This window comes from Mus caroli, chromosome 4, assembly GCF_900094665.2.
Source record: "Mus caroli chromosome 4, CAROLI_EIJ_v1.1, whole genome shotgun sequence".
In the NCBI taxonomy this organism is placed as follows: domain Eukaryota; kingdom Metazoa; phylum Chordata; class Mammalia; order Rodentia; family Muridae; genus Mus; species Mus caroli.
This window is the reverse complement of record NC_034573.1, coordinates 45,362,158-45,374,006: the sequence shown is the minus strand read 5'-3', so window position 1 is coordinate 45,374,006 and position 11,849 is coordinate 45,362,158. Positions and strand designations below refer to the sequence as shown.

The following is an 11,849-nucleotide window of genomic DNA, read 5'->3' as shown; positions in this document are numbered from 1 at the left end:
TAGTTCCTATTAGATCTTCCTCTACCTCCGTGTCCATCCAGATTCACATCCTTTCTTGTTTTCTGTCATTTAAAAAACAAATAGTCATCTAAGAATAAACAATAAAATAAGAAAAAAACAAAAAATATGAACACAACAATAAAGAGATAAAGTAAAGCTACAGGAAACCCATAGAAATGTAGAGAGTTATAGATTGTCATGCACAGATCTGTAGGATGAGCAAAAATGCTCAGACAAAGCAATGCCAGACAAAAGAAAATGTCATTGAGTTCACTTTGTGTTGACTGATCAAAGAGCCTGGCCTTAACAGTGATCTGGATACTGAGGGAGAATCTGCTAGAAAGAATTTTATATAAGCATATAATGTGTTGATGTGGATTTGATCATTAATTTTTAAATATATGGACCATGAAGATAATGTGTTTCAGAATCATGTAAGAATACATGATATTGATGGTGCTCATACATCTATCAGTGAACACTCAGTAGATCTGAGTTTCTAAATCTCTCCATTAGCATTTGCTGAGTGTCATGATAGAAGAAGTGCAGAAAGTGAGGTTAATAACACATAGTATAGTACTTATATAACTCATGATGCTCAATCATAAAGTAATATGAAACAATAATTTGGATGCCCATGTGCATTCTCTACAAAAGAAATCATCAAATTGAGAAAATAACATGTTATTAATAAAAATTCATACAATAAATAACTAGCCCATTAGAAAATAATTACTAGTGTCACTATCCTGTTACATGTACATTGATGCATATTCTATATTATCTTTTGAATGTGTTACCATCATGTTTTATGAACTATGCTTACTGCAAAAGTAAGTTTATTTCTTGAGTGTAGCAAATAATGTTATTTTGCCAAAATCAACTGGTGAGTTTCGATTTTAATAGTAGAAACAATTATTTGCCCATTCATTTTACTTCTCAACCTATTGTTAGTGTCAAATAAAGACTCTGCTCATTCAGGTTTTACCACGTGACATTAATTTTTTGCATCATTACAAACAACTCTAATATCCATTATCAGCTATGATGCAATAGCATGAAACATTAGTGCAGCTAATTGTAAAAACTCAAAAATGCTAGAGAAATTATGAGACCACATTTTAAAGGCTTAAGAGAACTATGAAAGCTACAGAACTAAAAGAACTCCATTTTCCCAGCAGCCTTAGGGATGAACTCCAGACAGCCTGCTTTCACTGGAGTTTCCTGGCTTTTATCAACTCTAGCTAGCACTCTTGGGGAAATGAGATCAGTGCAATTGTTGCCAAGAAGCAATGAAGCAACAAGATCAACAGCTGACTCTATAGACACAGAGAGCCTTCTCCATGGATTAATGATGACTCCTAAGGCTGAATGGAAGGGCAGTTCTTAAAGGAGAAGTCAAATATCCACAGCCTTTGTGTTTCACCTTCTAATGAGGAAAACAAATCCTAACACCAGAGAATGAGGGAAGTAAATGAGCAGGCATTTGTAAATTGATGTACTTGGTCTATTTAGGAAAAAAATTTTGTTTTTTAGTTCTGAGATTATATTATTATTCTTTTCCCTCTCATATATACTGCTTTGTTTCCTTTCAAATTTATAACCAGTTTTTTCACTGATAGTTGTTAAATGGGTATGTGTATATGTGCATACATATATACATTCCTAAATATAACCAGCTGGGTTTTTGTTTTGTTTTATTGTGTAGGAACACTGAACATTATTTTATTCATTTTTTTAAAAAAAATATTGGTTCTTTGTGAGCTTCACATCATGCACTCCAATCCTACCCATTTCTCCCTCCCCTCATATCCAACCTCTGCAAACTCTCTGACCCCCACCTCAGCAGTGAAAGAAAAATCTCATTGAAAAGGCTGTAGCTTGTCTGTTTCCCACGGTATATGCTTTTGTCCACACGTCTTTGCTTCCAAAGGTTCACTCTGAGAAGTCTCTAGTCTGGTACAAGGCCTCTCGATTCTACTAAAAAAATCAATACTGGAATCTCGCTGCACCCTCTCTCAGATATCCTGTTGGAGTCCTCTATCCTAGTAGTCACGCAGCTCTGCATCTGTAGGACAAGCCCCTACGTGCTCTCAAGCAGTTCATCTATGGGGTAGACATTGGAGTGGGCCAAATCAAAGCCCCAGTGACAGGCTTTTTCTCTCCCTTGGTAATGCAGATATAGGCCAGTTCAGACAAAAATTAAAGGCTGGTTTATTAGGCACTGTTCCAGGTCAATTTCATCAGTATCAAAGAACAGAGCTGTGAGATCACTCATCTGGGCTAGGGTTGGGAAATTTTATAGACTGTAGGTGAAGGGTGATACATGTTCGATATAAGCTGGGTTTGTGCAGAAGCATGGTCAAGAGCTGAGCACATAGGTGTGGATTTGGGTGACTGACAGCATCAGGAGGGGAGGTTGTGATAATACCAAGAATGCACAACAGGGCTCTTGGAACCATTCGTTTGTAAGGAGGTTTGCTGTGTGGGCAGGATTAAAAAGGAAGGGAAACAGATTTCCAGGTTTGTGAATGGGCAAATAGAAGTTACAGCCTAATCCTTGGATCTGGACCTGAGAGGTATCTGAACTGATCAGCCTTCCTGCTCTCCTGCACCCACACCACCAGGGCAAACTCTTCTGCCCACCCCCAGCTGGCCCATTCCATGTCAGCAAGTGCCAGGGCCTGCTCTCTGGTCCTCGTACCCTCAGGTCGGCTCACACTCAACTTCTGCAACCAGAGCCAAGTCTACTGTGCTTTCTGGGCTAGGGTTGGAAAACTGTTGAAGGAAAACCTTAGACTCAACCAGTAAGCAAAGACGAACGTGTTTATTGTGCAGAAACATCCAGCAGTATGCAGGGATCAACCATTCTTCAAAATGGAGACCCCAGACTAAGGCATGTAGGCCTTCTTATAGGGAACTGGAGAAAGGCTCTAGAAGGATTAGGTAATCTAAAATTTTCAATGGTGGGTTCTAGGGGTTTACAGATAATCAGTGGTCTGCATTTCTGTGTCATTCATGTTCAATCATGTGTGGTCAGTGGTCTTCATTCCCATGTCCTGAAGGTTCAACCATATGATGAAATAGGGCTGCCCAGCGCAGATGGCCCATTCTTAGATACTTCCCCATTTTTGTGGTTTTTCTCCAGGTGGTCCTTCAGGAGGTTCTGGATTTTATGGTCTATTCCTACAGCTGGTGTCTTAGGACCTGGTTTCTTGGATTTATGGTCTATTCCTGAGGCTAGTACCGTAAGGCCACTTTTGAAATCAGGCCTGGTTCTTAAATGCATACAAATGGGGTTTATATTGTCCTTTCACATAGAGTACTTAAGCAGGCATGGGGTAGGGTTCAGCTCTCCTACTCTCAGGCTTCTAGGACCAGTTCTCCCAAAATGACCAGGAAATAGGGAGGGCCAGTTGTGCACAGTCTGCAGGTATTAACATGTCCTTACATGGCAGCCCACACCATCCTATATGCCTGGATTTTGGTGGTAACAGACTCCTGATGCTGTAGGGCCAGGGAACCAAATGTGATCCCTGGTGGGAGCACAGGTCAGGACACCACCATAGTCCTCAGTGGCATTACCAACTCCTGAACAGCTGTCCCTCACTACTTTCAAGTCTCCAGTTCTGCCTGTCTTCATTCTGCCCACATCTTTCTGTTTCACTTTCTCTTCCATTTCTCTACCACTTACTTGCTCCTTGGTGGCACCTCCTGTCTCTGAGTGTCTAGGGCCATCTCAGGGGTGGTCTCAGAAATGCTTTGCCATATCCATGCACTCTGGCACCAAGAAGAGGTCATTTGGGGCACGGTCTCAGCCCCTCCACCTCCCACCAGATGGGTGGTCATCTCAGGCTAGTTCTATGCTCTACCCCCTGGTGCCAGGCTCACTTTTTAAAGGAAGAGTTGGGCTTCTAATCATTCAGATGTTCATAGGTCAGAACACTGAGTATAGGCATAACCTCTTTCCTTTCTTCCACCTACTTACACACATGTGGATATAACAAGAGCTTGCCAGCCTTTTCTGAAATTTAAATAAAATGTTTATTTTTGTATCTTTCCAAGAAGAATCATGTTACCTAATTAGTAGAAATATTGCTTGAGAATGCATATTTCTGTAACATTTTCACTTCTCTCTTACTTTCCTTTAAGCTTCTCTTTCAAAAATTCACTTATTATATTCCAAACTGGCCTCCTGAGTAATAGTCTAGAGACTTCATATTTTCATCTTTAAATGTTTACCTTCATACTTTTATGTGCATGGATGTTTTGTCTGCAGCACATGTTTGCATTGTACACAAAAAGTCACAAAAAGTGTGTCAGATTCCATGGAACTTCAGTTACAGAAGATTGTGAGCTGCCATGTGAGTGCTGGTTACAGAATCCTGGTCCTTAGCAAGATCCATGAGTATTCTTTAAGACTGTGTCATCATTCCAGCTCTTTGGTTTACAGATTTTAAATTTTCTTTTGTAAATTAAAATGTAATAGATTCTTTTTGTTCAGATCATTTTTCATTATTTATAAAAGAAAAGTATCAAGGTGTGATCTAACTTAAGCAGCCATATTGTATGCCTGAAGGGCTTCTATTGTGCCTATAATGCTATTCATATAATTTTCCAGGAAAACAAAATAAACAAAATGTGTGTTAATGTAAGAGACATAAACTAGCTGTTCTTTCTACTTAAGGTGCTTGCGTACATTGTGGTATTGCATTATAGGATCTTAAAGAGAATACTCCTCACAGCGAGAATGCTGCTCTAAGGAATAAAAGAGTTCACTGATGCAGGACAAGGAGAAATTGCCACTATAAGAAACATTAAGCAGTGCACATCTGAATTAAAATGTACGTAATCAACTCATAAATATACTTGAAATTATTTTCATTTTATACCGTTTTAATAGTAGTTTAACATTGAAAATTTTGTAGTAAGTTTAATACCATAATATTGGGAATTATTTAAAATCATTTCTGGTTCTGTATTTACCAAGCTCACTCTTCCCTATGTATAGAATTCTATAGAGAAGAAGGTAAGATGTACCTATATTTCTTTCCTGTATTGTTATTTATTCAACTTCTTGTATTTTCATACAGAGAAAGATTGTGTTCTAAACTATGTTAGAAAAATGCACTATGTTATCCATTCTTCGATTTAACCAAACTCAATTTGCTACATAATTATTTAACAAGGATTGACAATACCTGCTGAGTTTGAGTGAGTATATCACTGTTGACTGATATTTGTTTGACTAACTTATATTTTGATAAGAAAATACTTGACATTTAATAAATAGGTAAAGGGTAGCATAACTAAAGGCAATACAAATGTTAAAACCAGATGGGTAGCTGATAGAATGGTGTGAAGAGACAAATAGGTAAGTGAGGTATCCTTACAGTGGTGGTCACAAAATCATTTTGGAAGGGCTGTTTTATCAGTCAAGACTTGAAAGACAAGCTATATCCATTATATTCCCCAAAAGAACCATGAATAAAGTTCCATCTATCAACTGTAGATTAAGAGTACTTCACCCTGTCACATCACTGACAGAATGAATGGCACAGAAATATGAAGACTTTCTAGAGTAAACAACAGCAGAGAGATCAAAAGGAATGCCATCAAATAGACTAAGCTTACAGTTATTTTCTTTCTAGTAGCCCTGACCAATTATAGTTTGAAATCAAGAATCAAGATTGAGCACAGAAGGGCAGACACGGACAACACGGTGTGGAGTTTGCTGGCTTTGAACACTAGAAGAGAAAGTTCTTTACAGAGAAGAGAATGAAGCAGTAACCTAGTTTGTTTCTTTCTTCTTTTCTTTGTTCTTTTCTAGCTTACTACTTCCTCTTTCCTTCCCTTCCTCTTTCTCTTTCTTCTTCCCTCCCTCACTCCCTCCTTTTCTCTTCTCTTCTCTTTCCATGCTTACTTGCTTTCCTCTTCTTTCTTTTCCCCACTTCCTTAATTTTATTTACTTATTTTGTTTTTCTATTCCCTTCTCTGCTAGCTCCAAGAATCATATGTTTGGGGTATCAAAGGAAAAAAATCAAAACAAAACAAAAAACAGTCAACAGTCATCTAGGAAAAGCTAAAGACTACCAAGTGATCTTCCTGAGATGGTTTCACTATGGACTGCAGACTGCAATGAGGAAGCCCTTGCAGAAAAGACTGAAGGAACAACATTTTCAGGATTTGATTCTTGCTATTGATATATGTTATCTATATGTTATATCTTAAATTAAATTCATATATAATATCTGGGCATTAGCCCACCCTATTGGGCAAATTTTCTGCAGATCAATGAAGAGGTACTGTCTTGTAGTAATGATATACAGACAAATATATGATTTCTTAGTTCCTAATCATGTTTCTATAAGAATTCCTAAAATTATACTAATAGTTAATAAGCCCTTGATAATAGGACTACAATTAAAGCCCTCTCTGATATGAAAACTCTGCCAATCTTCACATGTCATGAGTAAAATTCTTTTGAGACAGAATAAAGACAATTTTTACTTAGAATACCTTTCTTTAGGGCTGTAAATTAATTACACAAAGGTTATAAAGGGAATTTATAATTTATTGTAGGTGCAAAGACAAGATAAATATTGACTGGGCTTATATATACAAAACTTCTATACTAACAGACATAAAAATTATGCATTTAGAATCTCAATAAACCTGGCGAGCTAGTGACAGATAATGAATATTTAGCTGGATAACTAGTCTTAAAAGAAACATATGTATCTTGGATATTCAGCACATTTTTGGGCTAATATCCACTTATTAATGAGTACATACCGTTCATGTCCTTTGGGTCTGAGTTACCTTACTCAGGATGACAATTCCTTTTGCTGGCAAAACTCAGGATGTCCTCATTCTTAATAGCTGAGTAATATTCCATTGTGTAAATGGACCATATTTTCTGAATCCATTCTTCTGTCATGGGATATCTGGATTGTTTCCAGCTGCTACCTGTCACCATATGGCAGCTATGAATATAGTGGAACACATGCCTCTGTGGAATGGTGGGGCATCTTTTGGGTATATTCCCAATAGTAGTATAGCTGGCTCTTCAGGTAAATTTATTTCAAATTCTCTGAGGAAACTCCAGATTGATTTCCAGAGTGGTTGTACCAGTTTGAAATCCCAAAAGCAATGGAGGAGTATTCCTCTTTCTCCACATCCTCACTAACATGTGCGGTCACCTGAGGTTTTAGTTCAACAAGCTGAAGGGTCCAAGAGAGGATGACTTAGTAACACTTGTGAGGGAGAAGAGAGCAACCACAAGGCAAGGAGGAAGGGACCTGGGAGGGAAAGTAATGGAGGGTGTGGAGAGGGGAACATGATCTGGTATTGGGTAGGGGAAAAGGACTGAAATCCCTGAGGGCCAGCAGAAAGAATGGAAATATACAACCTCAGGAAGTTCCAGGTACTTCAGAATGTACTAGTGACCTAGGAATTGACTGACTTTCAGGACTCAAAGAGTCCTTAGATGAAATGTCCTACATTGGGGAGAGGGAACTTGTAGAACCCACCTCCAGCAGAAGGACAGGACATCAAGTGAGGGAAAGGGTTTCTATCCCACAGTCAAAACTCTGACCCATAATTGTTCCTGTCTGAAAGAATTGCAGTGATAGAAATGGAGAGGAGCCTGAGGAAAAGAAGGTCCAGTGACAGGCCCAAAGTGGAATCCAGCTCAAAGGGAGGTCCCAAAGTCTGACATTATGGAAGCTACGGAGTGCTCACAAAAAAAAGGACTTATCATGACTGCCATCTGAAGACTCAACAAGCAGGTGAAAGAGTTAGAGGCAGATATTTGCAACCAATCAGTGGACAGAAGATGCTGACCCCTGTTGTTGAATTAGAGAAAAGCTGGAAGAAGCTGAGGAGGAAGGTGACGCTGCAGGAGGACCAGTAGTCTCAATTAACCTGGACTCCTGAGATCTCTCAAACACTGGACCACCAACAAGGCAGCACACATCAGTTGATGAGGCCCCAAACACATATACAGCAGAGGATTGTCAGGTTCAGTCAGAGAAAATGCACCTAACTCTCAAGAGACTGGAGGCCCCAGGGAGTTTAGAGGTCTGGTAGGGTTGGGGTGGGCGGTGGGGACATTCTCGTGGAGACAGAGGGCTGGGCAGGATGTATGGGATGTGGATCAGTCGTAAAGTGGACCTGGAGGGGAATGACATCTGGAGTTAGAAAGAAAGAAAGAGAGAGAGAGAGAGAGAGAGAGAGAGAGAGAGAGAGAGAGAGAGAGAAAGAGAGAAAGAAATATTAAAAAAAGAAACATGTAAGCATGTCTGTTGTAATCTTTTTTAATTCATGATTTGAATTTATGTTTGAATTTTTAGTGATCTTTTGTAAAAAAAAGAGATTCTTAAAACAACTGTGGTCTAAACATGTTGAAAACAGTTCAAATTAACAGTTCCCTAAGACAGTTAATTAAAAAAAAAAAAAACTAGGAATGAGGTCATTGAGTGGCAGAAGAAAGCAGAAGGCAGAAAGAAAATTAGAGATTAAGGCAGCAGAACCTAGCAAAATATAACAGAGTATAAGAGAGAGATGAAGAGAGATGATGAAGAAGCTACAGAGAACAGAAAGAGCAGGGAGCTTTCTCCTTAAAATTGGATGAAACAGGTCTAGACATCTTAACAGCAAGCAAGGCTTAGTCTTACCAAAGAAGAGAAAGAGTTTTATTTAGTTAGCAATAAGTAGGTGAAAGATTTTTTTCTTTCTCCATGCAATAAATATTGATGGTCAATTTTCACCAAGAATGAGTGAGTTCTTTCTGCACTGGAACCTGGCCTTTTGCCCTATGTGCATATGTGAGTATGGATGTCTGTGTGTAAGTATATAAGTACGAGATAAGTAGTTGAGCCCAACAGGAATGCATGGAGGTATATAAGTATGTGTGAATGAATGTGTATATGCATTTTGTATGTTTATCCCTATTTGCTTGTGTAAAAGTTTTTTCTTCTGTTAGCATGACTCTCTTCTCCTGGTTCAGTAAAAGTTTATTGCTCCAAACATATCTCCTGCCTGGCAAATTCGAGGCAACATTTCTGGACAAGAGAGAATGGAGGCATAGAACTCTACTTAATCCCTTGATGCCCACTTTGCATGACTCTGGTGGGGACAGAGTGACATGGTTCCCGCCACTGCTCTAGAACCCCAATGTGAGCCCCCTGGAGATGCTGAACCCAGTGTGGCTATGGTTACTGCCTCTGGGACAAGGCCTCAGTATGAGCCTCCACAAGTGTCGGTAGCCGCTGTGGGCATAAGACTTGTTTGTATAATGATGTAAATAATGTATGAGTTTCACATTCCTCCTAGGAATGTCCTCACTGTTATCATTAGTGACTCCATGATATCAGACAGCAGGAGTCCAGGAGGTGAAGGTGTGGATAATGTCAGAGCAAAATGGTAAACACTGGGACCTTCAGGACAGCCTTTAAGGCAATGGAAAAGATAAGTTCAATATATGTATTGAACACAGGATGCTGATTATAAGATAATCAAAAAGGAATCTGGAATAAATAAATGGACTGATTTGTAAAATAAAAGATTGGACCTGTGTTCTGTAGGAGATGAGATATCTTGAGAATATTTTAGAATAAAAGGGGGGAACTGTTTGGAGAACACAGGACAGCCACAGAGACAGAGAGACAGACACAGACACACACTCACACACATGCACCACAGGCAGGACATGGATAGATTTCTTAGAATAGCAAACAAGCAGAATATAGATATAGAAATCTTCAGAGAGAGCCAGAACATAGAGAAGCAGACTGGAAAAGCTGTATCAAGCAAAACAAGGGTCATCAGCTTGAACCCATATTATTATTTTTTTATAATATAGAATAGAGTTTATTTAGGACATGGGGAGGGGAGTTAAGAGAGTAGTAGAGGCAAAGAAAGGCAGAGAGAAGGAGAGAGTAGAGAAGCAGAGGTCATCCATGACCACGTGGAGAGGGGGTGTTAGAGAATGGGGAAAGAAGGGGAGCAAGGGGGCAAGAAGCAAGACAGTAAGAGAACAAGAGAGGTGAGAGAGCAAGAGAGAGTAAGAGCTGGATCCATAATTTTATATCAAGTCATTTTTTGCACTGCTCCCAGACATCCCTTCTCAGAATTGCTCTCCAAGCCTAGGAGAGTCCTTGTCACCTGCTGTTAAGCAACAAGTGTTAATTCTCCCAGAGGCCTGCAGTTTCTACCTTCATACTCACTTAGAATCAAGATAGGTGAAAATTATTATAGCAATCTTAATCTCTTGCAAGACTAAATCTTGACACTGACAATGCTTCCCACACCCCACTTCCCCAGATACCTTCAAGAGAGAACCGGGGTATCCAGAGCTGGCCTGCAGCAAAATTCAAACCAAAGAATCCAAACACCATGCATGACAAAAACAAATTTTGTATAAACTGAAATAGAGAGTTTCAGGAGGCTTTGATTAATTTTCTCCATACACTTTTCCCCTCCTTGTTGTTTTTTTCTACCACTTGGCACTATATGTTCACGTCCTCTACCAGGCACCAGAGTCTGCCCCAGGAAATTCGATGGGTTACAGAGATTACACTGAAGAAGAGCTCAGAAAAACCTAGAGGACTACCTTTATTAAATCTAGCTAAACCTCAAGGCTTATACATGTGGATTTTATCCTAATAAACATATCAAAGTCTTTGGTAAATTCATGTGATATCAGTTTAAGGCCATAGACTGACTGCTAGGTGAAGCACATCTAAGACCAGTTGGAAAAACTCTATGAATGAGTTTAAAAGTAAATTGACATTGCAGCCAAGATTCATAAAACTGAATTGCCAAGATTAATTAAATAATATCTTTCATAATCCTTAAATAAAAACAAGAATTCCATAAATATATATAGAATAATCCAAAGTCTTTAACATGGGAACGAACACTTATGCTCACAAAGGAACGGGTAATTGATAGACTAGTAATATAATCTTGGACATCCCTGAAAAACTGGATATGATAACATGTTCAAATGAGAACACAGAAGCTCTCCTATTCACCGAAAGTTTTCAAAAACAAAATAAGTGATTAGAAAGTGGTTCAGTCAGTAAAGTGCTAGCCATACAAAGATGGAGACATTTGTTTGAACCTCAGAACCTGTATGAAAAATTGGATATGGAAGCAAACACTTGCAATGCTAGTACTGGAGGAGGAGACAGGTAGATCCTTGAGACATTCTGTCCAGCCACCCTAGCATTACTGATGAACCCAGGTTTCAGTTTGAGACCCCGTTTCAAAGATCAATATAAATGACAAGTGAGAATGACATCCAATGTTGGTTTTAGCCTCCAAACACACACACATTCATACACACACACACACTCACACACACACACACACACACATTAATTAAAAAGTAAAATAATAATAAACAAATTCTATTAGATCTAAATCATAAAATTGATGTGAAACATTAGAGTCACCAAATGTGAAGACATATTAGTAGAGATCATCAACAGAAAAGAGGAAAATGATAGAAAGGCTAACAGGGCTCTTGCTCTTCTCTTGTTCTTGTTCTGTCTTCTGGTCCCTTACCCTCTCTCTCTCTCCATGTGCTCATAGCTGGCCTCCTCCTCCTTCCTCCTCCTCCTTGTCCTCCTTCTCTCCCTCTCCCTCCCCTCCCCCTATCCCTCCCCTCTCCCTCCCCCTCTCTGTCCATTCCCCTTCCCCTCCCTTCCCCCTCCCCTCGCTCTCCTCTGCCCCTCCCCTTCTCCCCCTCTCTCTGCCTTTCTCTGCCTCTACTATCCTCTTGACTCCTGTCCTCTTGACCTTAATAAACTCTATTCTATACTGAAAAAGAAAAAAAGAAA

The 11,849-nt window shown here is 39.3% G+C and overlaps 1 pseudogene; it reads right to left on the bottom strand.

Annotated features, from left to right (window-relative positions):
• Positions 1–3,902: 3,902 nt before the first annotated feature.
• Positions 3,903–4,005, bottom strand: LOC115031029 (annotated as a pseudogene).
• Positions 4,006–11,849: the final 7,844 nt, after the last annotated feature.